The 27,811-nt window shown below is 40.4% G+C and overlaps 1 protein-coding gene and 2 pseudogenes across 3 annotated transcripts in view; all 3 read right to left on the reverse strand.

Annotated features, from left to right (window-relative positions):
- Positions 1-27,811, reverse strand: part of HS6ST3 (heparan sulfate 6-O-sulfotransferase 3) — a gene marked incomplete at both ends in the record, with an annotated part of 639,689 nt that overhangs the window by 178,273 nt on the left and 433,605 nt on the right. The gene's annotated exons all lie outside the window — the stretch shown is intronic.
- On the reverse strand, positions 6,873-7,069 carry LOC309836052 (guanine nucleotide-binding protein G(I)/G(S)/G(O) subunit gamma-5-like; annotated as a pseudogene). The gene has a single exon. The product of its transcript is annotated as a guanine nucleotide-binding protein G(I)/G(S)/G(O) subunit gamma-5-like (transcript).
- On the reverse strand, positions 14,488-15,296 carry LOC309836051 (putative palmitoyltransferase ZDHHC24; annotated as a pseudogene). Its single transcript has one exon. The product of its transcript is annotated as a putative palmitoyltransferase ZDHHC24 (transcript).

Genomic DNA, 27,811 nt, shown 5'->3' on the forward strand with positions numbered 1-27,811 from the left:
CACTGCACCAAACAACTTCAGAATATACCATCCATTTAAGAACACATGAGCTATTTTTGAAAATCGTCCACATAAGAGCCCATAAAATGGGACATCCCTGGTGGCGCAGTGGTTAAGAATCTGCCTGCCAATGCAGGGGACATGGGTTCAAGCCCTGGTCCGGGAAGATCCCACATGCCGCAGAGCAACTAAGCCCGTGCACCACAACTGCTGAGCCTGTGCTCTAGAGCCTGCAAGCCACAACTACTGAAGCCCGCGTGCCTAGAGGCCGTGCTCCGCAACAAGAGAAGCCACCGCAATGAGAAGCCTGCGCACCGCAACGAAGAGTAGCCCCAGCTCACCGCAACTAGAGAAAAGCCTGCGTGCAGCAACAAGACCCAACGCAGACAAGAATAAATTTTTAAATAATTAATTAATTTAAAAAAATGCTTTAAAGAAAGAGGCCATAAAATACATCTCAATATATTTCAAAAGTTGGTATCATATAGATCATATTCTTTAACGTAAATTAAGTTAAAAATCAAAAACAAAAAGCTGTCTAGAACAAGAACTGTATTTGGAAATAAAATACATGCTTCTGAAAAACACATGGATCAAAGAAGAAATCATGATGGAAAATTTTAAATACATTGCTGAATAATAATTAAAGTATACACACACACACACACACGCACACACACACACACACACACACAATGGAATACTCCTCAGCCATAGAAAAGAATGAAATTTTGCCATTTGCAACAACATGGATGGACTTGGAGGGCATCATGCTTAGTGGAATGTCAGACAGAGAAATACAAATACTGTATGATATCACTTATATGTGAAATCTAAAAAATAAAACAAACTAGTGAATATAACAAAAGAGAAGCAGACTCACAGATATAGAGAACAAGCTAGTGGTTACCAGTGGGGAGGGGAAGGGGGGAGGTGCAATACAGGGGTAGGGGATAAAGAGGTACAAGTTTTTATGTATAAAACAAGCTACAAAGATATTGTACAAAACAGGGTATACGCCAAGATTTTATAATAACTATAAATGGAGTCTAACTTTTAAAAATTGTGAATCACTATATTGTATGAAACTTTCATACAGTACTGCTGGGAAGGTAAACTGGTATAGTCATTTCCGTAAATGACTTGTTATACCTTGTGAAGCTGGACATGTGCATGCCTTAAAGCCAGCAATTCTATTCCTTAATATAGACCCAAAGAACCTTCTGTACACGTGCACCAAAATACTGGTTCGAAAATGTCTACAGACCCATTGTTTGATAGACCAAACTGGAAACAACCTAACAAAAATTAACAACAGAAAACCAGAAATTGTGTTATAGTCATTCAATAGTATATGTTTGCATAAATAAATAATACAGCAGCTGCCTGCACCAGCATGGGTGAATACTAAAAGCAATACTGACGAAACAAAAGCAAATTAGAAAAATATTGTATAATTCCATTTATATAAAATCCAAAACCAAGCAAAACTAAAAGAAATGTATTGCCTATGGTTACATATATGTGTGGAGGTGTAAAGAAACCCAATGGTATTAATAAATACAAAAATCAGCAGTGTTACCTCTGAAAGAAGTATGAGTTCTGAGATGTGATAAGTAGAGAGGGCTTCTAAGGAACTGATACTATATTATTATTATTTTTGCCTATTGTAGTTTTTTTTAACATCTTTATTGGAGTATAATTGCTTTACAATGTTGTGTTAGTTTCTGCTGTATAACAAAGTGAATCAGCTATATGTATACATGTAACCCCATATCCCCTCCTTCTTGCATCTCCCTCCCACCCTCCCTATCCCACCCCTCTAGGTGGTCACAAAGCACCGAGCTGATCTCCCTGTGCAATGCGGCTGCTTCCCACTAGCTACCTATTTTACATTTGGTAGTGTATGTATGTCAATGCTACTCTCTCACTTGGTCCCAGCTTACCCTTCCCCCTTCCCAGGTCCTCAAGTCCATTCTCTATGTCTGCGTCTTTATTCCAAGCTAGGTAATGGCACACAGTTTTTTATCTCCTTATTATTCTTTAAGCGGTATATATATGTATATGTGTGTGTGTGGGTGTATACATATATCCATATACATTATGCATGTATGTCTATATATTACATTCTTTTTATATTTGATCTATTTCAACAGTCAAAAAAATATTTCATCAATAATAACACATCACAAAAAAAGCCAACTCCTCTGTTTTTCAGGTACCTAACAAAATTTGACCTAAGATAAATACTTAGTGGAGGTGTGGTCTTTCCGATTTAAAAAAATGATAATTATGTGATCTCCACAAGCCCTGGGCTGTTTCCTGTCATGGAACAAATAGCACTAAATAAGTGTTTGTTGAATTGAACTAAATTAAAATGTGTATAATACAAGGGGCAAATGTGTGACATCAGCTATTTTGAATTGTCCATCTCAGCCATTCTTTGTAACAGAGCTCCAATTTTCACTGTATACTTATCCCTCAACCACACAGTCTATATGCTACTGGGGAAAGTGACCCCACTTTTAGCAACCAAGGTGGACTCTGATTGGCTTAAGTTATTTAGTATCTTCCAATTTTTGACAACAGTGTTTGGTTCAAAACAGTTAACAAAATATGAGCCAGTGAGAGACAAGAAATGAGATACAAGAAAATATTTATGAGAGGTTCGGGGTATGTGTGTGTGTGTGATTTGGGGGTGGGGTGAGGAATCCTCCTAGGTCTTTTGAAAGATACTCAGAGAGGCACTCGCTGTGTTTATTGAACATATGAACAAGACTGGCAACCCATCCCTGCCCCGAGAAGCTGCTAGAGCCACCTATGTGGCATCTGAGGAGCTAGCCTTAAGTGAAGCCCCAGGTAGGTCAGGGCCAGCCCTTCTGGTAATATGGTTGACTAGATAACCTAGACCACTTGCTACAGAACACTTAGAAATGCCAAATAAAATACAACAAACGTCCTTTTAAGTGCATGGCTGAGCCCAAAAGAAAGTAAGGGAAATCTCTCAGTCAGGCCAGTTGATGAGAGCAGAGTCACCTTCCCCAGCATATGTAGGCTGCAGAGGTGAGAAATGAAAATCCAAATGAAAAATAAAGTGGGAACTGAAGACCAGAGCAGGAAGGGTAGACTGGACAAGGGGCAGAGATTGGTTGCCACTTTCTATAACCAAGAAGCTTGCATTTTATAGCCCATGTAGGGACAGGAGATGGTGGCTTAGGTCTGCAAAAAGTCAGAGAGCTGCAACTGGGACCATATGTAGAGTTTAAGGCCTAACTCTCAGAAAAATGGTGGATTAAATATATATATGTCCTCACCCCCTGTAAAAAAAAATACACACACACACACACTCACACACACACACTCACACACACGTACCAGCAGCACAGGGTGATATACTGGTGAATGAAAGTTTATACAGGGTTTGTAAAAGTTTCCTCCGAGAATATATACTCACAAATGTGCTCTCACATAGATTTGCAGTCTGCATCTTTCCTACACCATGATACAGGAACCTACAACCCGAAAATTTAACATACAATACTCCTGCCAGTAATTCTCCTGAGATTCATGCCTCCCACCTCCACCCTAATGCTTAACCCAGGAGGCACGAGATTCCAACAAATAAACTCCCAAGAAAAATAAGTTCACCACCCAAAATTACCAAATAACCCCCCCAAAATTCATCATGTAAAAGTCAACAGATATATAGAAACAGATGTCTGAAAATAGATTTCAGATAATAGGACTACAAGATATAGAATAAAAATTTAGTATATTTTAAATTATTGAGGACATAAAAAGAGAAATTAAAAATATCTTAAAATTATGAGCACTATCACAAAGCCAGGGAGATTTGAAAAATTACCACCTGGAATTTCCAGGAGTAAAATAATTGAAATATAAAACCCAAAAGACAGATTAACAGCTAAATAAGACCTAGATGAAGACAAAATCAGTGAACTAAAATATAGAGATAATAAAATTATTAATAAAGCAGGACTAAAAAAAAGTATAAAATATGAAAGCCATGAAAGATAGAATATGAAGGACAACATTTATTCAAGTTCCAAAACAGCTATATATTTAAGATGTGGGCAGACAATATAGAGACCAATGGGAAGAGAGAGAAATAAGATATTTGGTGATTTTTAAAAGATGCTTGATCAAACCTTGCCTGAAGCCCTTTCCATTCCTCAGCTTTTATACTGTTAGTCTATACATTTTTTAAATTATTTAATCCCATTTATGTTGAGCATTTTGTTCTTTGCAAGCTAAGTTTTCCTAGCTGATATTGGAAGTAAGAAAATAAAGATTAGACTAAGAAAGTTTTTTTAAAAAGTACCTGACCATTAAGCATCTGGAAAAATAGACTCAGACAAATCCAGCTAAAAGTTAACAGGGGACAACACTTCCCCCATATTGCAGCTGTAAAGTATCATAAGGATCACCTCTTCGGGTGACTACTGCTTTTTTACTAAGATGCTTTGGTTTCTAAAATCATTAACTATCAAAAACTTTGTTTGTTAGAAATTATATCAGTAAAAATGAAACATCCCACTCTTGCCTAGAGGATTTAAGCCACTCTGACACAGAGGCAGCCTCAATTTCCAACCCAAGTGCAGAGCTTCTAATAAGGGGTTTCTGGATACAATATTCCACATTTATCTTAACTTTGTAGTTCCCAAGGAAACAGGACCTTAGATCCACTTCACAGTCCAGAGTTGATGTTAAACCCTTCGCACACAGCCCAGCTTTTCTCTGAGCCTATCCAAACACTGCTTTATTTAAATTTAACCTAAACGCCATTATCCTTCAAAATCCTGGGCTTCCCTCGTGGCGCAGTGGTTAAGAATCTGCCTGCCAATGCAGGGGACACGGGTTCGAGTCCTGGTCCGGAAAGATCCCACATGCCGCAGAGCAGCTGGGCCCCTGCGCCACAACTACTGAGCCTGTGCTCTAGAGCCCGCGAGCCACAACTACTGAAGCCCACGCGCCTGGAGCCCATGCGCTGCAGCGGAGAGGCCACCGCAGTGAGAAGCCCACGCACCGCAACGAAGAGTAGCCCCCGCTCACTACAACTAGAGAAAGCCCGTGCACAGCAACAAAGACCCAAGGCAGCCAAAAATAAATAAATAAATTTATTTTAAAAAATCCTATAATAACCTCTGTCTTTTCCTTTATTTGGTGAGATGCCCCACAGTTCCCCTGGCATGCAGTCTCCCTCATTGCAATGGTGCAATAGAACTGACTTTGCTGAATAAAAGGTCATTTCTGGTGACCTTAGGCTGATTAAGCTAGGACAGGAGACAGGGTGAAGCAAACCAAATAAACCAAAATATAAAATTATATTTTTAGCATTTGCCTAAAGATAGTCATATAGAGAGGAATGGAAAAGAGAGGAACAGAAAAGGTAAATGCTGGTTAGAATCATTTGGTTGGACTGAAACTAGAGAGGGTTTTCACTGATGATAGCTTCTTGGAGAAGGCCAGCCTTGAAGAGAGAGAGAGAAAGAAATTGCTTCATGTTCCATTAAGAACATGGAACTAGTGGCAGAAGTGCTTAAAGAAAAAAAGCCCCTTTGCTTCTCTTTGCAGCTGCACATACCCTTCCAGACCGGGACACTTCCTTGTTCCATGCGGGTGGCCCACGGGGCTCCCAGAAAATTGAGTGCAGCCTAAAACAAGTGCCAAAGCACACTCTGGGATCCAGCTGCCTCCCAGGTCTAGGGCTGAGCTCCTGGGCTGTATTTTCATCAGTGAACTGGCAGTCATAAATGTCAAGCCCTGATCAGCATAATCCCCTTAGCTCTTCCAGCTTAGTTCACAGCAAGGAAAGGTGGCATCAAGATTTCCTATTTTGGAAAAAAAAAAAATTGCTGAACTTGGGCTGGCCTAATATTAGCAGTGCTAACGTTCTACATGGCTTTTATCTCCAGTAAGTTCGAGATTACTTAAGCATTTGTGGGACTCAGATTTCTTTGTAATCAAGACAAAGCACAACATTTTGGTACCTTCTCTGATTGCTAAGGATGGCTGTTTTTCAGGTGGAGGAACTAAGGAGAACATATCTGGTGTAACGCTGCAGTAAAAATAAATTAAAAAGTGGGGGGCTTCCCTGGTGGCGCAGTGGTTGAGAGTCCGCCTGCCGATGCAGGGGACGCAGGTTTGTGCCCCGGTCCGGGAAGATCCCACATGCCGTGGAGCGGCTGGGCCCGTGAGCCACGGCCGCTGAGCCTGTGCGTCCGGAGCCTGTGCTCCGCAGCGGGAGAGGCCACAACAGTGAGAGGCCCGCATACTGCAAATAATAATAATAAAAGTGAAGCATCATGAAGATGTAGCTCTCTGCTAGCCTCTGTTTCAAGAAACCCCTGCTACCCCTCTTGCCTTCTTCAGGTCCTATGGCTTCAACCTTGAAAAATAAAGGTCACCCCCAACCCCACAATGCCTAGGTAGGCAGCTCAGAGTGCCTGGAACTCAGAGTATTTGTACAAGTAAACACAGAGGAAAACTACACAAAGACCAAACACAACTGCATTTTTAACAGCTTGAAAACTGTTCTACCCCTAACTAGATCAAATTTAGATTACTATAGCCTCCTGGGCTCTCCCAGTTCATGTGTATACTTTTCTTGTTTTCTTTTTTATACTAAGTATTTTATTGCTGCCAGTGTATATAAAACAATTACCCTTGTGAAACAGAAATTCATGAATATTCAGAGACGTAGATGTTAAGGACTGACAAAAGTACAAGTTTGTATAGTATGGCACGTGTTATAGAGACAGGCTTTTGTACTGGCTTCAAATTCAGCTTCCCGTTGAATATTCACCGGTTTATGAAAAGTGGTTTAGAAAATCTTGCAAAGATTCATTTTATTACAAAAAGGAACAGACTTTCTGGGGTCTGAAGGGATTTGAAGATATTCCAGTCAGCAGCGGGTTATGTTGAGCATTCTGCAGACAGAATTCTTTCAAATCTGCAGCTGCCTGGGAAACCTTCACAGGGTTGAGCCCAGCCTCCAGCCGGGCCTGTTGGACCACTTCACAGCAGCGACGCTGGAAGGACCAGACATGGCGCACGCGACGGCTGGGCAGATCGGCACGCCCACGTGTATGCTTTCCTAAGCAATTTTTAATGCCAAATATGTTGATTTTCTTGACTAAAATCATACTGAAGAAAAAGCATTGTAAAGTGTGTGTGCGCATGTGTGTGTGCATGTGTGTGCGTGTGTGTTGGGGGAGAAGCGTGTTGATTCTAAACTGAACACTGAGAGATTGTTTGAGGACACAACTTTATTTTATAGCAATAGTTTTTGGCATTTTAAATAACTCGATAGGTCATGCATGGATACCCTCTATCCCCAATGGAAAGCATCATCACCAAATTCCATCAGCTTTGCAGAAGCTGCAAAGCTCACCTCACCTGCCAATCTCTACAGGCGTCAGCCTTGCATGAAAACATGACAGCCAGCATCTCAGAAAGGAAAGAGACCTGCCAATTCACCTACCTTGTATATTTCACAGACAGGAAATCTGAAAAGGTTTCAAGTCCCAAAAGTTTGGTTATTTATACTGATCCTGCCACTGATATGTTGCCGGGGCCTGCCACCTGTCAATTTTGTCCAACCTACCCAAAGAAGGAAGCTGGAAGGGTGCGTGTGCCATTCCTGTAGAATATGGGATATTAAAATAAAAAATATTCCAGCTCTTTGATTTCCTTTGATTTTGTGGGTAATACAATAACCAGAATGAGATAGCTGAAACCAATAAAATCTGATTTATAGCATTAAAGGCAATCTTTATAGCACTTATTTATGGTACATTACATCTAAAATCCAATTGCACAGGCTGCTGTTTGAAACTTTCTGTTCAATCATACATACACTACATACACTGTACCTCAGTGCCATAGAGTTAGATTATATAAATGTCTGTACCCCCAGAGGTATTAAAATTCGGTTACCACGGTGGTGAGTGAGCTTGACAGTAATTTTCCTAACCAACTCTTCAACCAAAAAGATCCAGTCAGCACTTGATAAATACTGAAACTGCTAGCACTCCTATCATTAAACCAAAAAAAGAAAAGAAAAAAAAATCACTGCTCAGATAACTCTATATTCTGGAATGAAATTAATTGAAAAGAAGTCGTATAGAAATGCGATAATTGGTGATGCTGAAGGATACTTGCGTTAACGTTGTGGGGTATATTTTCAAGCCAATGAGCAAAAAGTACTTTCTTGCATGACATCATCGGTATTAAGAAAAGACACATGGCTAGGTCTATACATGCGACTTTGGAAATACAATCTGAAGTGTCTACATTCATACACTTGAATGTAGAAGGCTATATGCTCTTCAATTACTATAATCATTGTCAAAGAGGGGGAAAGTATACATGCTGACTTTCAGAGAACTGTCATTTGAATCTTAAGCAACTTCCCATTGATTTAAAAAGGGTTTTATCTTAAAAGAAATTCAACTCTCCAAACACTTCGCTTGCCACGCATTAGATAAACGTAAAGGGAGGCTGGGATCCTCGCCTGATCTGATGAGCAAGGGAACTCCTGCTCTGTGAGCGATCACATCCCTCAGCACTGAAGTTTTGTTTCCTAAATACATTTCAGCCTCATTGTCATCCAGAAAGGTGTACCATGCACCCATCACCTGGCTTATGTGCTATGCTGATAAGTCATCCGCGAATAAAATTCAGGACTCAAATATATCAATAAATGACAAAAAGTGGCAGAAACAGTGAATAGATTCAATACCCAAATAACTGCCCAGCATTGTCCTATTCCGGGAGTGCATTGGGATACTGTGGGGCTTGAAGCTAATATAATTTGAAGTCCTCCTTAAAAAAAAAGAATACCAACTTCAAACCTTAGTATCATTTATAAGGGACTTGTACAAGTGAAAGCCAGACACTTAAGCCTCATTGGCGACAAAGTAAAAGTATTTCTGGATCTTGTTTTTCCCATATCATTTCTGATCCTCACACAAGCCCAGCAAGGACAGCATTATTCTTCAGATGAGGACCTGAGGCTCAGATGCGTTGCCCCAGAGGACTCTGGTAGGGTTCCGTTCATTGGGACGCAAGCTCAAGTTTGTCTCTCTTGAAACCCATGCATACTGCTGCGTTTCGGTTTAAGTTAATTGAGGTTTGGGTTGTTATCACCTGTAGTATCCCGAGATGGGGTGGTGTTCTTGTTTTAGCCCCCAGAGAATTCTCTACAGCAAGGGAAGGCTTAAGCGTGAATCAGAGTCACCTGGAAGTCTTGTGCAGTCACAGATTGTGAGCCCCACCTCCAGGGTTTCTCAATCAGTAGGTCGGGGTGGGGTCTGAGAATTTCCCAGGTGATGTTGATGCTGTTCAGCCAGGACCACGCATTTAGCTGCTGACCTTGAGAAACTGAGCTAATTCCAGCATTCTGCCCATCTATCTTCTTCCTCCAGTGAAACCACAGTTACTGTAGTTCAGGGGTGCTTAACCAGCTCAGCTAAAATGGAGCTAAACCCCACCCCTTCATGAAAGATTTCAGCTGGACTAACAGTAGCTGGAATACAAAATAGGCTGAGAAGGAAAAATGTTAGTGAAGAATTATGTTGGAAGAAAAGATAGTATTAAAATGGAATTCAACAATGAGAAACTCAGTATATTTAAATTAGCCTCACTATAGCACAATTCAAAACTGTTACGTAATGGTAGTTAATGAAAACTCATATAAATACCCTAATTTTTCTGTAAACTAATAGAAAAATAGAATCAATGAATATGGTGAGAAGCCAAGGAAAGAGAATCACCAGGTGGGGGGGGCGGAGCTAAGGGACTAAGGGCATGAAATGTCATTTGAAATTGAGTTAGTAGGGTTTAATCAAGGTATTTAAATGCATTCTACAATAGAGTACAACTTACATTCTGTATTTAAGTGATATTCAATATAATGATGATGGACTTTTATTACAGGAAAGCTATTCAGTGATGCTTATGAAACGACTGTAGACAAATTATCTCTATGACATACTACAAAAGTCACATCCAGAAATTAGTTTAAGATGTGAGCACTAAGTATATTGAGGTTTGAAAGACTTTAGTTCACTCTGAACTCTTAATGACTCGAATATGTTTACAGAGAGAAAAGATGATCCTTTTGCCATTAGTATCTCGTGGATTATTCTGCAGTAAACAACCTGTGTATTTGCTCTTTGGTTGGAAGCCTAGGGGGCTCTTTGTTTATTCAACAAAGAATTATTGACACTTACTAGGTACCAAAGATACACAAATTAATAAGATACTTATTCAAAGAATTAGCCAACTACATTATCCTCTTTCTATTCTACTTGAAGAAAGGAAATAGAATTAATACAACTATCTAGTAATTCATCTCAGAGAAAGAAAAATAATTTGAGCTTTGGGTTCATGGACTTCTTCTTCTGATAGGTGTGCAATCTATAAGAATGGATGGTCAGAGATTCCATAGTTTTCTCACATAGTGATCTTTGTATTGGATAAAAGACTAGTTTTTAAGAAATAATGCGAATATCGGCCCCTTGTTATAATATTTTCTGCTTCCAGGAGCAGAGGTTCTTGGGCAGGGTTTGTGTGCAGTGGAGTTTACACAGGAATTGTTCAAAGAGTGGGAATTGATGGCGATTCTGATAAGGAGAAGAAATTAAGAGTTTTTCCAAATAGGATCACAGATTTTCAGAAAAGGAACCAGTGATTTTCTGAGGAGCTGGTAATAAAATTTGCCTTTGATCTAAAATGATATAAAAGAAAGTTCTGCATTTTCCTAGAAAATGTACCATGAGTGGCAATAAATCTTAGCTCTAACCTCCTGTCAATTATCTACCTTATGGATCAGTGCACAAGAAAACAATGAATTCCCAACAATGATCATGGGATACAGATACCTTCATATAAGAGAGATTTCATAAGAAAATAAATATATGCTCTATAATATCAACATTTAATACCACTCTTGCTTTCTAAAAATGACTTCTATAAATTTATTTTTCACTCCACATTTCATAGGCAGATGGTTGAAAAAAATACTCTAGCAAAAAAAAAAAAAAACCCAAAACAAGAAAGCCAGTTTTTCTTCCCAGTGTCAACTGTATTTCTATTAATTTACAATATCTGAAAATAATTATTTTAATTCTCTTTAACGTTGTTAGCAGAAAAACAACAATTTTCGTGTAGTATAATTAGGGAAATAAAAAATTCCTATTAGAAGCAGATCACTTAAATGTTGCAATTGCCTTACCAAGTAAATTTCAGGTCACATATATCAAATGGTGCTACGGCCAACATGGAACCAGCTTTTGGTACATTCCATCTGAGGAGATGCTGCCCATTTGCAGAATGCCTAGGATAACACGTCCAAATGCACTTCACAGGTTCACAAGGTCTTAAAACTTCCACGCTTCACCGAAATCTTCTAACCGATTCCTCTAATGGTTGTGTTTATTCTGCTTCATTTACTTTCAAGTTCACATCAAGTCTCAGAACTCTGAACTAGGAGAGACCATGGAGATGATTTAGTCTCTTCCCTTCCAAATCATCTTCACGTGTGATTAACTGAGACCTCAAAAAATCTAGTGAGATGTCCAGTGTCTACGTCTGGGTGATGAAAGGGCCAAGATTGATCGAAACTCTGGTCACATGACTCACTGTCCATCGACGTTGCTCTCACGGTGCCATTTGATCAATGATCTTCAGGGAGCCCTGACACCTTCTTTGGAATTACATGTTCTCAACAGCAATCTGAGTGCAGTGCATTTGAAGAGCCAGTAAAAAGAGAAGCAGGAATTTGTACGTGGAATTCTTGAAGTAGCTACCCTTTGTCTAACCCACAGAACTATTACTAGGATCAATTAATATAATGTAGGTAAAGTGATAAAGTGACAGGCTTTGTACATCAGAAAGCATGATACCGATAAAAGGAATTTTCAAGATCATAAAACCTAAGACGTTATTCTGTGAAAGTTTTGTAAAGAAAAACCTAGATGTCTTGCCCAAGATGTATGGAATACCACAAAATATCTATGCCACATTGTACCCACAAATAAAATAACTGGATACATTTTAAAGATATATTATAAACAAATGTTAAAAATAATCTTATTACAAAAATGTATCTGAGATGGAAACAAATCTGAAATTCAGCAAAAATTTAACCAGTGTTTGTAGAACTTTGGTTGCTTTCTAAAACTGTAACAAAATGTCAATTCTCAGAGGAAGAAGTTAAAAATAAAACCATAATCTCACATTTTCATAATTAAAAGGAAATGCATTTTCAACTGCCTATAACATGATAACATCATTTCCTGTCAGCAATTTTTATACATATGCAGTTCTGAGCCTTCAAAATTCTTAAAGCTATTTATAGCGCTAATAAGAAATTGGATTCTCACAAATTAACAGACCTTTTTCCCCGTGAAAGACCAAATTGAACAAGGATTTACAACATGGGAAGTTTCTATTATTCATGCTTTTTTTCTGTCTGGGAAGCCTGTAACCCACTATCATCACCAATACCCACCCCAGACGTCACTCCCAGACCTGAGACAGCTTTGCAAATACTCGCTAGCCTCGTAAGACACCTAACTTCCTCTCCTCCATCGAGCCTTCCTTGTCACCTCTCTGTCTTTGCCTAGTTCTCCAAACACATAACTCTATGTTCCTGCTGTCCCCTGCTAATAATCTTTGTACTTACTTACTAGTCTATCACAGTTCCCCGGACTTTGAACTCCATAGATGTAGGAGTACCTTACGGATCTGTGTACTCACAGCACAGCACAGTGCCCGGCACTTGTGATGATCAAGATAAGCTTGATTACTTTGATAAAGCTAACCTTCCTCATCAAACATCTTTTTATTGACTATTTCCCACAGTGAAATTAAAAAGAGGAACTTTTAGAGACAAGCTTTCTTTTGATTATTTTGCTCAACTCGGTACATGACCATAGAAAAGCAGTCAAGTATTGAATATTTAGTATTTACTGCTGAGTTTACAATAACAGTGTTCTAATAGAAAATGGCATCATGCAGGCAGATTAAAAAGAATCCAGAAAGCCCACACACAAAAAGTTAAGTGTATTCTCAAGATAAATAGTATACGGTGAAGGAACAGAAACAAACTTTCTGATTTTTATCTTTCTGTACTTCCACTGGTTTCTGAACACAGGAGAGATTCTGTACTACCACCTCAACGTAATGTGGTCAAAGTTTATTTATTCACTGAATACTGAGCCAGGCCACGTCCTAGGTACCAGCTCAACAGCGGACAAAACAAAGTCCCTGCTTCCAAAAGACAGCACAACTTAGTAGTGGTGAGGGATGCAGACCACCTGGGTTTGAGTTCAAGCTCCATCACATATGAGCTGTGACATCTTCTGTAAGTTACTTAACCTCTCTGGGCTGCAATTTCCTAGTCTATAAAAATGGGAACAATATTACCTACGTCATGGGTTGTTATGAGTATTCAATGAGTTAATATTTGTAAAGTTCTTTAAAGAGCGCCTGGAATGTATGATATACGTAAATGCTTGACAACATTTCAAGGTGCTTCAATTCTACCCAAAAGAGACAGACACAAAACACAAACATATGTAATTGGTCACGTGGTGATTACTGCTGTGAAGACAGTAAGAGGGGCCAGGGAACAGAGGATGGAGGTCCTTGCTCGCTCATACAAGGTGGTCTTCCCCAGAAGGCCTCTCTGATAATGTGACTTTTGAGCAGAAACCTTAAGAAGTGAGGAAGGAGCTCTGGAAATCTTGGAGGAGTGTCACAGGCAGAGGAACCAACTGAACTAGCTCTGAGGAGGAAGACAGCTTGGAGCATTGACAGAACCACAGGAGCCTAAGGAGAGGTGCTGAAGCAAAGCCAGTGAGGAGGAGAATGGCCAGGGGCCAGGTCAGAGCAGGAACAGAGAGAGGAACCCCGTAGGGCCTTGAAGGAGCTCACATTTTAACGAAAAACGACTGGAGGATTTAGAATGGAAGGGTAATGCTACTGGATTTTTTTTTTTTTTTTTGGTACGCGGGTCTCTCACTGTTGTGGCCTCTCCCGTTGTGGAGCACAGGCTCCGGACGTGCAGGCTCAGTGGCCATTGGCCTGCCAATCAGAGGAACCAAAAACAGCAGCCGGGGCAACAGTGAAGGTCCAGAAACCCACAAAGATGGGGGGAGTCAGAGAACCAAGTGGGCACTTTATTAACTTGGCAAAGGGGCAGCTGGGCAGGCCGAGCAGCCCCCTGCCAGACCCTTCGCTGTGCTCAGGGGCCACTGATAGAGGCAGAGCCGCAGGGCCCAAGCCCTGGACACTATGAGTCCAAGCTGGGCAAGGGCAAGGCTACGGGTGGGGCTAGAGTTGCCGAAAGCAGGCATCAAGTACCAGCCTGCTGCCCCTTCTGAGGCTGGGGGTGGGTCTGAAATGAGTCCCCTCTCCCGTTCCCCACTCCTTGTACAGCTCACGCTCTTCCTGGAGTCAGGAAGCCATGAGTCCCACATCAGCTGTGGTCTGGAAGGTGATGCCGTCCCCCTGGCAACGGGGAGGCCAGGAAGGGCCAGAGCCAGACAATGACCCAGCGGGGCCCCAGGGCCGCCTGCAGGTTGCGGGAGGGGCCCAGGTCGTAAGAGTGCCGCCCCGAGCCCACTCCCACGTGGTCTGGCCCCTCAGCAGCAACATCCCACGGAAGAGCAGTCCAGCCGAGCACAGCGGTGCACACGCCACACACGTGTCGGTCACGAAGGCCAGCGCGAACGGCGCCGCAGACACTGCCTGCGAGGCAGCGGGAGGAGGGCGGTGGTGTGCAGCGCTGTGTGGGCTCGCAGCAGGGCTGGGTCAGGGCCCGGCAGCGCACAGACGTGCAGCAGGATGCCTGCGGCGTGAAGCAGCAGACACACACAGCGCCGGTAGTTGCGGAAGCGCACGCGGCGGCCCAGCGGGCGGCCGTGGTGGTCCCGGCGCAGGATGCAGCGGCGCCAGGCGGAGCAATGCCCGCTGCGCGGTGGCCTCCGGCTTTGGCACTGGTAGCAGTAAGCCCAGCCCTGGCCCTGACCACGGCCGGCCAGCATCACAGCCTGGATGCTGGGGTCCGAGCACAGGAAGAGCCCCCCACGTTGCCCAGTAGGTTGAGCAGCTGGAAGGCTGCCGGCGCAAGCTGCAAGGTCCGGGCCAAGAGTCCCAGCGGGGGTGGCCCGGGACCCAGCACCAGCACGTAGGCCAGTTCCTGGCCCAAGAGGCAGCCGCGCGGACGCCGCCTCCGCGCTCCCCACCGCCCAGGGCTGCCCCATGGCCTGGACCCACTAGCGGTGGATCCCGGGTACCCCGCCGCTTCCCGCTGCTGGATTTTTGTGGTAAACGGATCACCGTAGCTGCTGTGTAGAGAAGAAACTCTAAGACGAGGAGTTAAGAGTCAACACAGGAGGATCAGTGAGGAAACAGCAGGCTAGGTGAGTGATGACGTATCTTGATGAAGATGGAGCGGAACATAAGATGTGGCCAGGTTCGGGTTATTTTCTAGGTTAGTCCCCAGCATTTCCTGACTGAGGGATGTTGGGTGAGAGAGAGAGGAGTCCAGGATGACTCCAAGATTTGGGGTCCAAGCTTCTGCAGGGATGAAGCTGCCACCGACTGAGATGCGCAAACTAAGGGGAAGCGTGATCCATCATAGGTCAGATCATTTTCCTCCTCAGAAATCCTCAGTGGCCGCCGCTTACTTTGTAAAGTAAGTCCCCTGGGCCTTCCATTCAAGGTCCTGTTGACACCACATGCATTTCGTCCATGCTCTTTCTGCTCCAGCCAAGCTGGACCCATTGTCTGGTCCCCAAACCTTCACAATTGGATGACTTTTTCATGATACTCCCTTTCCTGGAAGTACTTCCTCTTCTTGTATGCCTAAGAAAAGGTCACTTAATCCTTCCCTGATTAACTTGGATTTCCAATTCTCTGATGAAGGCTTCTCTGGTATTTCTTGGCAGGTGGCTTTGGGCTTTGTCCTTTTGTCACACATATTCCATTTCACCTTAAGCTATTTTATATAGTTGTTTGTTTCATCAAATAGACCGAAACCTCTTGGAAGGTAGAGCTCATATCTTATCTATGTCAGGGGTCTACAGTTCCTAACACACTGCTTGCATTAAATAAAAATATTTCTGTCCAAATGAAATTAACATGTGTATCACTTCAAATCTTTTGATCTGAAAACAATCAAGTGCTCTCTTTACAATATGTTAATCTTATAATTTTATTTTTCATTTCATCAAATGAAGTGAAATGTCTATGTAAAAATTTCCCTTCATTTATAAAACATTGATAGGTAAATCAGAAAAAGAAAAGAAAGTTATAAGAAAGGGAGAATTGATGTGTCTCCGTTTTTTTGCTTTTGTTTTGAAGCCTGATACGTTTCTTTGGCTGATTATGAAGGTAATACCCTTGAGCTTTACCTGATAAGGTTAAAAATGTCTCTATGATATCCCAGTATATAGTTCAGGCAATGTGCCTTAAGATTTTCTTTTTCCCTTTTTTTTTTTTTTTTTTTAGCACAGCTACAAGCTTCTCTGGGGAACCGGCTATAACACAAAGATTTGGTACTATCTGTCTCTTCCATTTCAGAAAACTAGAAATTATGTGCTTTGAGATACAAGGCAGTAAAATATTGATCGTATAGGACATTTCGGTAGAGTAGAAGGTATTCTAATTAACATGATAATCAACACAGGCTTTTTCATGGAACAGATTGTATAACCGAAAATTTTTATGGATTTTGATAAACATACGTCACTCTCAGAGGGATTTCAAGCTTCTGGTGTTATTTCTCCTTCCTGGACACCATGGTACACAATTAAGGCAAAGGAACAAAGGAAGTTAACTTATAAATCAGCTATCAGTGACTGACTGCGTAAGGGAATAACGCCAGTCCCTGGCATTTCTGAGAGCTATATCATATTGGGGGTGCTGGAAATCACTAATGCCCTGAGAGATTCTCTAGTATTTTTGATATTCATGTGTAAGCCTCATTCTCCATCCAAAATTTTTGCTTAAAAATAAATAATTCTACCTGGGACAGGAAGAGCTCAAGCTTTAATATATGACATAGTTACTTTTTTTTTTTTTTTGGAGCACAAATTCTGCCACTTATGGAACTGAATATTTTATATATAAAATCTTAATTTTCACAATAACCTAGAGGTCATTAACTTTATCCCCAAAGGCACAAACTGAAGCTTGGAGAGATTAAGTCATTTCCCCCAAGGCTACAGAAGCCATTAACTGTAGAAACTGGGGTTTGAACCCAGGCTATCTGATGCCGGAATCCATGCCCAGAGTCATTCCTTTATGTTACTGTCTGTGTCCTGAGATCCGCCTCTGAGCCTGTGTGCCCTGTACTGTGTTCTCACTAGGGATACGTTGGTGAAGAACAGCAGAAAATCTGCTATCATGCAGCTTACCTACGAGCTCTGTAGCAGAGCAAGGAAAAGAACTTCTGTCGTGTATGCTTTCTTGAAGATTTAAGGAGAAGGCTGTATTGCCCTTCCTAGAACACTTTCTATCAACATATTTTATTAGAAACATTAAAGTGTTGTATATTTCAAATTAAAGTATGTTTGAATGGAATTATTTCCACTAACCTCATGGGAAAATTTTCATAGAACATAATGATTTTTCCCCTGTTATATTCCCTCTTTGTCATTGAAGAAAATGTCCCTGTGATCTTGAAAATACATAACTGTGTCAGACATGACCTACTGAGGAATCTACTGGCACATACTGGGAGGCAGTGTCAGCTGAGTTCTGCTCCTGGCATCGCCATGATGGACTCAGTTCTCTACCATAGATGCACGTCATATGCATTTGCATTGTATTGGATTGTTGTCAATAAACACCCATCTATTATTTATGCTTTGTGGGTCATAGGAACATTTTGCACTGTCATCTGTCTGACCACAGATTCTCAGAAACATGCATAGTCTATTTTGAAACTAAATTTTACAAGGACATTAAAAATGAAAAATAAAAATCCTCCAAGGCATAACCACAGAGAAGTCCTCTCTTTACAGTTTGGTGCTATCTGTCCAAACATTTCTATATTCATATTCCTCCAAACAGAAATCCTTGACTTCTTATATTGAATCATTTAAAACACGGACTCATTTAATTTTTGTTTCTCTTTTGCCTGGTCTTTACATTTTAATGGAACCTTCTCTTGAAAAACTTCATAATATATCATTTACTTTATGCATCGGGATACAATAGTGCCAATTTTACTAGATACTCTGGTTAGTAATATGGGGAAAAGTGGCTGTGGGAGATCATATGAACAATATGTGAGGCCCAAGAGACTTACGAAAATATAAGTATGTACTATTTCATAGACAGGTCTAAGGAGTAAATAAAAAGCTATGGCTTTAATCCATTCTGCTCAGGAGAGAGAAGCTATAAGTGAAATACGGTGGGACTAAAACATGTGCTTCTAAGATGGTTCAGCTACTGTAGACCTGGTGATTGGTACGTTGTCATAATTTTCAGAATTTAGTCATTATTTCAAAATAATATTAATGTAGAAGAGGCTCCTATAATCCACAGGAACATCGTTACTAATTATTTTCCATTCCCTCTGTACAAAATACCCCTTATCTTTAAAGGGAATAATATATCTCTACTGATAGGTAAGAATACCCTCAGGTCCCCAAACCTGTAAGAACTGGAGTAGAGGCTTTGAAAAATCTGTTGATAAATTATTTAAAACTGATTGAGCTAGAAAACCACCAGAAGAGAAAATATTTGGTTAATGATGTAGAAATGTTAAAAATCGTCAATACTGGATTATTTTAAAGCTCTTTCCCTGTTCTTCTCCACCTCTCACCTCATCCATCAATTCTCCAAATGTCAGCTTGAACCCTCTGGCCAAATCCTGTTTCAGGGAATTTACTTGTGGACGTGGCACAGCAGGCATTAAAGATGCCATTAAGCTGACATCTGCTCCTGGACACGTGAACCTTAAGTGGCCTGAAAGCATATAATGTGTGCCATGCCAACTAAAGAGAAATCAAAAGAAAAAGCAAAAACAAACAAAACAAAACAAAACCCAGAAACAAATTTAAAATATACTTAAATGAAATTGTAATTTAAGTGTGTGCCTTTGCGTGCACTCACACATACATATATACACAGTCATATGCTCCACTTGCTTTAGATTCGTAGCACTGAGTACAGAATTGGAAAGCCATAAGCTCCATTCCGATAGTGACATATGTTTTACATTATTTTTAAAGAACTAATCCTTACACTCTTTTTGCCAAAGTGTTATATTATCATTGATGCTATTTCCATCTCAGCAACCTTTGGCTATACAGAGAAGGGTTCTCTCTATGTTCTATTCAAATAAGCTCAAACACACATATCTTATAAAACAATGATATGCATCACCCAATATGAACTGTGATCTCAAAGAACTGAAATTCTTTCCCCAGCACCCTGACCCAAAAGATGCTCTCAGTTAGCTCCATCTCTAAAACGCACTTGAAATTAATGGAAAGTTGAATTACACACACTGCCTCTATTTTTAAAAATATTTTTACAAAGTAGCAAATTGTTTCCACTCAGTAAAAATGATGGATTATTGTATAGTTTGAAAAAATTAACAAACAGATGGAATATCAACCCGTTATTCATTAAAATATTTCACTGGGTTAATTCAGCAAATAAAAATGGAGAAGAGAGCAGATGGCCATTTATAGTTCTCTTGATTTCTTAAACTACTTCTTTACAGCCAGAACTGCTCCTATATTTAACTTGAAATGCACAGCTCTCACCATATGCACAGTAAGCAAGCATTCATGTGACCTCATAAACTTTTCATATAACACAGCAATGATTTTTATGATTTAGTTAAAGGAACACTATACACTTACAAAGTGAGTTATTCCCATAGCCCCAATATTCTGGGGATAATGTGAATTTCCTAGACTCAGTAGATACTTACCATCATTATCTGGTCTGAAGTAGGTTCAAGTAGGCACATGGGTAAAATTTCACAAAAGGAAGTGATCAGTTTTGTTACAAACACTGAAGTATGCCAAGCGTGCATAAAATTATTACAGAGTAGGCAGTGTTTCTCTTAAGGCAATACTTTTTTTTCCCATCATATCCTACTCCTGTAAGTTACTGCCTTTTAAAAAAAATTCTATCCTCATGTAGAGCAAATGGGACTCTCACATATGTAAGTGGAATCAACCACTCTGGAAAACTGCTTGACTGTATCTATTACAGCTGAACATATACATACTCTATGGCCCAACAGTTCCACTCCTAGGTATACGCCCCACAGAAATGCATAAATATACTCACAAAAGACACTGATGTGAATATTCATAGATGCACTATTTGTAAAAGCTCAAACCAGGAAGCAATCCAGACAGAATCAATAAATAAGTTGTGACATATTTATACAATGGTATAATAAAGACAATGGAAATCAACAAACTTCTGCTATAAAAACAACAGGAGTGGATATTACAAACATAAAGTTGAGCAAAAGAAGGCAAACACAATAGCATATACTCTGCAATTCCATTTATGTAAATGTCAAAGGTTGACAAAATCACTGTGGTGACAGAAGTCAGCATAGTGGTCGCTTTGGGGGAAAAGTGGGGAACAGTGACTGAGTCAGGCAGGGGCCGGTTTGGGGTGCTGGCCGCGTTCTTTTTCCTGAACTGGGTGGTTGTTACATGGGTAGTTTCCTATTGTGAAAAGGTACTGCATTGCACACTTATGATTTGTGAACTTCTTAATATGTATGATAGACTTCAATTTTTTTTAAGTTTACTTTAGAAGATAAACACTATGAATAAAGAAAAGAGTCCTCTGTAGCAGTGCCAAGTGTAGTACAGAAGTGATACCATAATTAATAGCGAGAATTATATTTCATCAGAGTTAACCCAAGTGACATAATGCAAAAATATTCTCTAAATATTATTTTCATAAAGTTCTCCAACCTCCACATTCGAAGTCCTTGGTAGCCTCCCACTGATACCTTTCCCCTGTTACAGAAGACGTGTGTTTCTCCCAAGCACTGGACCTTCCTCCTTCCTGTGAAACTCCTTTCCCCAATTCCCCTCCACCTGTGCCCCATGACAATCTTCCCAGCTCTGCAGGTGAGGCACAGATGGCTCAAGCCTGAGTTTCTCTCAGACACAAAGTTCTCATTCTGGCAGGACAATTCTTTGTTTTATGGGATTGACCCAGGCACTGTCACAAGGTTAGCTTCCCTGAATCTGAACCCAAGATGCCTGTAGCCTGTAGGGCCTGTAATTCTTATTACATACAGCATGGCGTTCACGATTGGGCTTCTCTCTAAGACATCAGAGACGAGAGACCTGGCATGATGTCCTGTTCATTGTTATTCCACCTAAGCCCAACAGTGCCTGGGTGTGTTACCTTTTCAATAAAGGTCATTTGAAGGTATTTGGCATGTATTCAATAACTGTTTATTGAGCACCTTGATGTGCCAGGCACACCAAGGTCTCTATGAGAAGCAGCTAGGTTGCCCCTCCCCCCAGGACCCACCTGACCCCTTGCAGCCAAGCAGCTACCCCGCTGGGGTGAGGGTGAGGGACTGGACCAAAAATGGGGTTAAGTGAAAATCTACACGTGCTGCTGGGGGAGGGCAGTAGTGGGTAGAGTTGCCAAATAAAATACAGGATATCAAGCTAAACTTGGCTTTCAAATCAACAAAGAATGATTTAATTTTTTTTGTGTAACAAGTCCCCTGCAATATTTGGCACATACTAATATAAAAAATTATTTGTTGTTTCTCTGAAGTCCAAATTTAACTGGGCATCCTTTATTTTTATTTGTAAAAGCTGGCAACTCTATGCATGCATGAATGGACAGATATCTGCATAGGTAAACACAGAATCATATGTACTTGGGAAATGAGCCAACCTGCTATATTTCTCAAATGCAAAAATACAAGGTTTTGCATGAATGGTTTCTATATGTGAAAGAGGCATGTGTTCAAATATATATTGGTTATACAGGAGATCAATTAAGTACCTAATCAATTTTGACATTTATATCTCTCTCTCATTAGTTTAAAATCTCCAACCAGCTTCAGGTGATCCCTCTAGTATCTTACTAAAAGAAGGAACATATATTATAAATTGGTTCTCATTGCTCCCTAAGCTGTTTTCCGTCCCCATCAACCAGGAACCCCAAGTTCAAAATCTTGGGATAGGCTTCTTGCATGACTTTTATCTTCAAATGTGAACTAATAAAATATACAAGTTCTGTCACTTCTTTTACATTTATCTTAAACTAGATTCTCCTTAGGAGTATCAAAGAAAAGGGGGATTGGAACCAGGCAGAACCCTGCAGCACCCCCCAACCACGAAGTCCTCTCCATGTCCCCTGCCTCTTGTTTACAGAAAAGCTGAAGTTTCCCAGCGTCCCCTGAGTCACAAAGTGCAGGGTCAAGCGGCTAATGATTAGCACAATAGAGTCACAGACTCAGTGTCTGATGCACATTCCGGAGTTGTTTTACAGATACTGTAACTGCCACCAGAGGGAAAATGCTAACTGCATGATGACCAGGCTGCAGCCATGACATAAGGTGCTCCATCTTGATCAGTACTGAGTCTACGGCTAGCACAATTCCAAGAACAGCCTTAAGAGAATGGCATTAGCACTATTGCTCATAATAATCTATATCTTTGTGGGCATCAAAATAATTGTAGCTTGTTCTGCTGGTATATGTAAACAGGCAACTAAACTGTCAGCAAAGATATGTTACAGACCCACATAGACATCTTCCACTCTAAGAGTACAGCTCCCTATACAGCATGAAGAAGTTACAGAAGACGGACCTTCGCCCATAATCCCATAGAAGCAGAAAGATGTTCTGACAAGTGGGGATTTGTAAGCAGCTTTTGTCAGGAAAGAGCTCTCCACAGGGGGGCCCCTTTTGTCTTGTTAGTAACCTTAAACAAGTCACACCCATGCTCCACCGATCTCCAGCCCTAGCACACCTTTCAAGTCTTTTGATCACACAATACCTTGCCTAACCTGTTGGTTCTTCCCATAGATCAAAGAAGTAGAAATGAAGAATAAGTAATCAACAGATGACCAGATCTCCTCCCTAGCTTCCCTTGCAGTAATCTCGCGAACAAACCGTGTGAACAAGACAGCATCTAAGGAAAGGCCAGGAGGAGTCGGGAGTCGACAAGTCTGCGCACAGTGGGGCACGTCAAGGACTCTGACCTCCCGATCTCAATGGTTAACTGCGATTACTTCCCTTTTTCCCTTTAAAAACTTTCATGGCCGAGCAGAATCTTCAGAGGTGGTTTTTGAGGGACAACTGAGTCCACCATCTCCCCCGATTGTTGGCATTCTGATTAAAAGCAACTTTCCTTTCTACCGAAAACTGCCTGTCGGTTACTGACTTTCGAGTGGCGAGCACCGGACCTGAGTTCAGTAACACTCTCAGGTTTAAACCTTCCAGTCTTCCTTATCATTGTAAAGAATTGTAAATTGGTCGTTCTTAGGCTGTGTCAGGCTAGCAGATATTTTTAACTTGGCTCACATAGTAGGAACAAAGAATCAATATTTAAGGTTAAGATTTCTTTAAAATCTGGGTGTCTGGCTGCATCTGCAAGATCTGAAGATCTGGCCGCACTGGATCTGCATTTCCCCTTGGCTATACCAGCTGGAGTTGAATAGAAACTTTCTTCTTTACACAGAACATGTAAGTCCTCACCTGCTTAGGTGACTTGGTTGGCATCTAACAGTGTGACCAAAATTGCATTACATGCCAACGCCTCTGTAGCAAACATCAGAGACCTTTCAAAGCTCTTTCCCTGTTCCCCACTTCAGTCCTAGGTCCCAGTTAGGCCAACAGCCCCAAAAGTCTCATTTTTGTTTCCCGCTCCTTCACCACATTTTCTCTTCTTTAACGTAGATTGTTTTTTCTTTGACTTCCTATTTAAATTGTTTCTGTACATCTCACCAACGTTGTTCATTACCTTGGTTTTCTTTCTGAAAGTTAACATGCATATATTCTGTAGGTGTTTTGGGGCACTTGTCTTATCTCACCAAGACTCCTGTGTCAGCTCCCTAAGGACAAGAGCCTTCCTTGATACCTCTTTTAGTAATTCTGGGCATCCCCAAAGCACTCAAAAATTAGTGGTTGCATGAAATGACTACACTGCAATCTAATCAGCATATAAAGAGAAAAGTGGACCTGAACTTATTCCTTTTTTGAACAGTATACTAGTACGGTTTGAAACTGTTTATTTTTCCTGAAATCTACTAGTTTTAAAAAATAGCATGTAAGAAATAGAAACTAAGCAAGCTCTTTTAAAGTTGTTTAAGGTAATTTAATAAAGCCCCCCAATTAAACCACACTATCTCATTTTATTCCATAAATATATTTGATTCTATGACCAATAAAGACTAAAAATTTCATTCATTTTGTTCTTACTTCTCATGAGATTATTAAAACTCAAAGACCCAATTTTCCATCATTTTAAGGAGGCTGATTATTTAAATGTTAAAGACCTGAAGTATTCTCTGTGTATGTATCTAGTAAAACATAAGGGAATAGATGAGAAGCCTGAATTCCAAGAAAAATTTTCTAACTATACGAGCAGATACCAAAATCTATTTAAACAGCTTTGTAAAAAACAGTGAGTTTTAAATAATTTACTTTAGTTACATACCTTAAAAAAGAATAAGATTTAAAGAGAGAGGTCCAAAAAGCTAACATTTCCTCAATCAAAAAAAATTCTTTCCACACAATAATTACCTTTAAAGAAAATTTTAGGAAGGTTCAAAGGAAAAAAATAATTAGTAAGAAATCCACTCACAGTAGGAATTAGCAAACAATCTGTGTTTTCCTAAATCACCTCCTCTTGACGTGTTGTCAGGACCACGAGGCATGACAAATTTTAAGTGGGCTTTTGCTGCCGAGAACTAATCCATAAGGTACAACCATTTCATACACACACACACACACACACACACACACACACACACACACACACACTGCAAAGTGGTGAATAAAGTAGCAAACATGGATTAACTGCTTCCATTACAGCTAGTTAGTGAAGACGAAAATAATATTATAGACAAATCTTTTAGAAAAGGCTCATATGCCAATATGCTTTGCAAAATATGGATTGCATCGTTCATAAACGTATATATATATATATATATATATACACACACACACACATATATATTTCTTGGAAGATGCTTATGCACTAATAAATAAGAAAAAAAATCATTTCCCAGTCAAATTGAATCTTTGGAGGCAGTAAAAAGAATTTGGAAGGAAAAAATATATAAGGACATTAGTTTCTAATTCAATTATATCATATAGTGAATCAAAATTGAAAAAAATGTGAAAAATCACTCGACAGAGAAAATTCATTATCAACTCAAATATAAGATAGCAGTCCTCAATTATCCAAGGGAGATTATATTGTTCCTAACCCAGCACCTGACTTACTGATAACAGAGCATTTGCATAGAATCATATCATATTACATTAGCACTTGGCATCTTAATGAGTGCCTAAGACCTGTCACTCAAGAAATACCACCAGGGAAACCCCCTACAGTGCCTCCTGCAAGGTTGCTTAATTTGTCAGTGACAGAGGAAGGGCTAAAACGTGGGCTTCTTGCTTTAGAAAAAATACTGATGTTTTTTGAATTAGCTGAGGTTAATGATTTGCCCCGCTGAGATCTTGCTTGTTGTTTGTTGATTTTCTTGTTTGTTTGTTTAAACGAGAAACTAAATATTCTACCTGTTATATGAAAATTTGAAAGAGGTGTAAAAGGCTCTTTGGTGAGGGATATGAAAGCACTATTCCCATCAAGAGTAAACCGGGAGGGCTTCCCTGGTGGCGCAGTGGTTGGGAGTCCGCCTGCCGATGCAGGGGACACCGGTTCGTGCCCCGGTCTGGGAGGATCCCACGTGCCGCGGAGCGGCTGGGCCCGTGAGCCATGGCCGCTGAGCCTGCGCGTCCGGAGCCTGTGCTCCGCAACGGGAGAGGCCACAACAGCGAGAGGCCCGCACACACACAAAAAAGTAAACCGGGAAATAGGACTGGAAAGTGACTCTGAGAGATTCTCACGTTCAACCTTATATCTATGAGCAAAGTGAGGTCCAGAGAGGTGATGCAGCTTTCTCTGTGTTACACAGCTAGCTGGTGGCAGGAATCGGACTGAACTCAGTATACCCATATAGTCTAGGGTTCTCTCCTCTGCACCTTGACCTTGAGTTGTGTCTTCAGGGTAAGGCGTCACTATAACATTGAAAAGGAATTCAAATGGCATTCTAATGGCAAAGATAATCACATTAAATGTAAATGCAAACACCACAGTTGAAAATCTGAAATAGATGACGTTTTTTATTATATGTTGATTTTTCAACATATCTATTATTGCTCCTTGTAATTACAATGGATAAACAGTCATTGCCTTGGGGTGTTGCTTATGTGTCTGTAATGTTCATCACAGGCCAACAGGGACCCAGGCACGACCAACAGCTCACAGACTGTAGAATTAAAAGCTGTGTCAAGCACTGGCTGAACCGGTGCACTTAAAGCTTCATCGATTCGGACCATTTTGGGGAGAATGGGGTACAAGGTGGGGACAAGCGAATTGGTAAAAAATAAAGTCAGAAAGTAACTATTTTTGAAGAAATACATAACGATTATTTTTAAGTAAGTGAAAGCAACCACTTAAATACTGTCCAATATCAGTCCTGTAGGGCTTATTTTAATAACTGAATAACTCAACTGTAATTAGCAGATAAATTGTTTACATGCAAATGGCATCAGAAAGCATTTGAAAATACTTCTGCACATCAAAAATGTGCCATCTATTTATTCCAAAGTTTGCACGGAAAACATTTGACTACAGAGAGTAGAGAGGTAAATTTTAGTCTAGTTCTAGTTAAACGATCAAGAATTCTCATAGTGCTAATGCTCTTACTGAAGTGATAATGATAGTATAATGATTCATCTCCAACTCCTCATAGGGAGTCCATATGTATTTTCTAATTTGTGCCCAACAGACTTCTGTGATGTGAGGGTAAACAGAGGTGAAGGAACTTGCCCAAGATATAGTAGCAACTAAGTTCCACATCCTGGACCAGAACCCAGGGGTCCTCTGACCCCTGCTAAGTACTCTTTCACTCTTCCACATGCTCTCCAGGAAGAGCACAGCATTCTGGGTTAGGCTAGATGAGTTCTAATGTCATTTTTCTTTCATTCTCAGGGTCTATATTTCTTTACGTGCAGTGACCTCAAAGAGGAAAGTATACGTTACACATATGTGCGACTGGGGCTTAAATATACTGGATTCCAGGGACTCTGCATTTCCCTTCAGTGGGTTGTTTCAGTATTTCATGGATCAGTATGTGTGTTCAATACCTTAAATCCTTGATGATATGAGCGTAAATACTCAAACTATCTTTGGTTTCTCCAACTCTTTTTCCTAAACACTAGGTTTAATTTATAAATGAAACTGAGTCAAGTATCCCTTAGTCATTCTAATGGCAAGAAAAATGACAGCTCCTTTTCTACCATTAACATTACCAAGACCTAAACTCATGGATAATCTTCTCTTCTCAGGCAACAATTACTGTGAGCCTCACTTTGGTGGGGAGAGCAGAGACACCAAAAGAAAGAATCTTGGAGATTAATTTGTTAAATGGAGAAATACATGCATAATAAACGACTCTATGCTATAAACTTATTAATAAAGAGGAAGCTGAAATAAACATGCACTTATGTTCAACTGTA

Source organism: Grampus griseus, assembly GCF_964374135.1.
Source record: "Grampus griseus genome assembly, chromosome: 18".
NCBI classification, from domain to species: domain Eukaryota; kingdom Metazoa; phylum Chordata; class Mammalia; order Artiodactyla; family Delphinidae; genus Grampus; species Grampus griseus.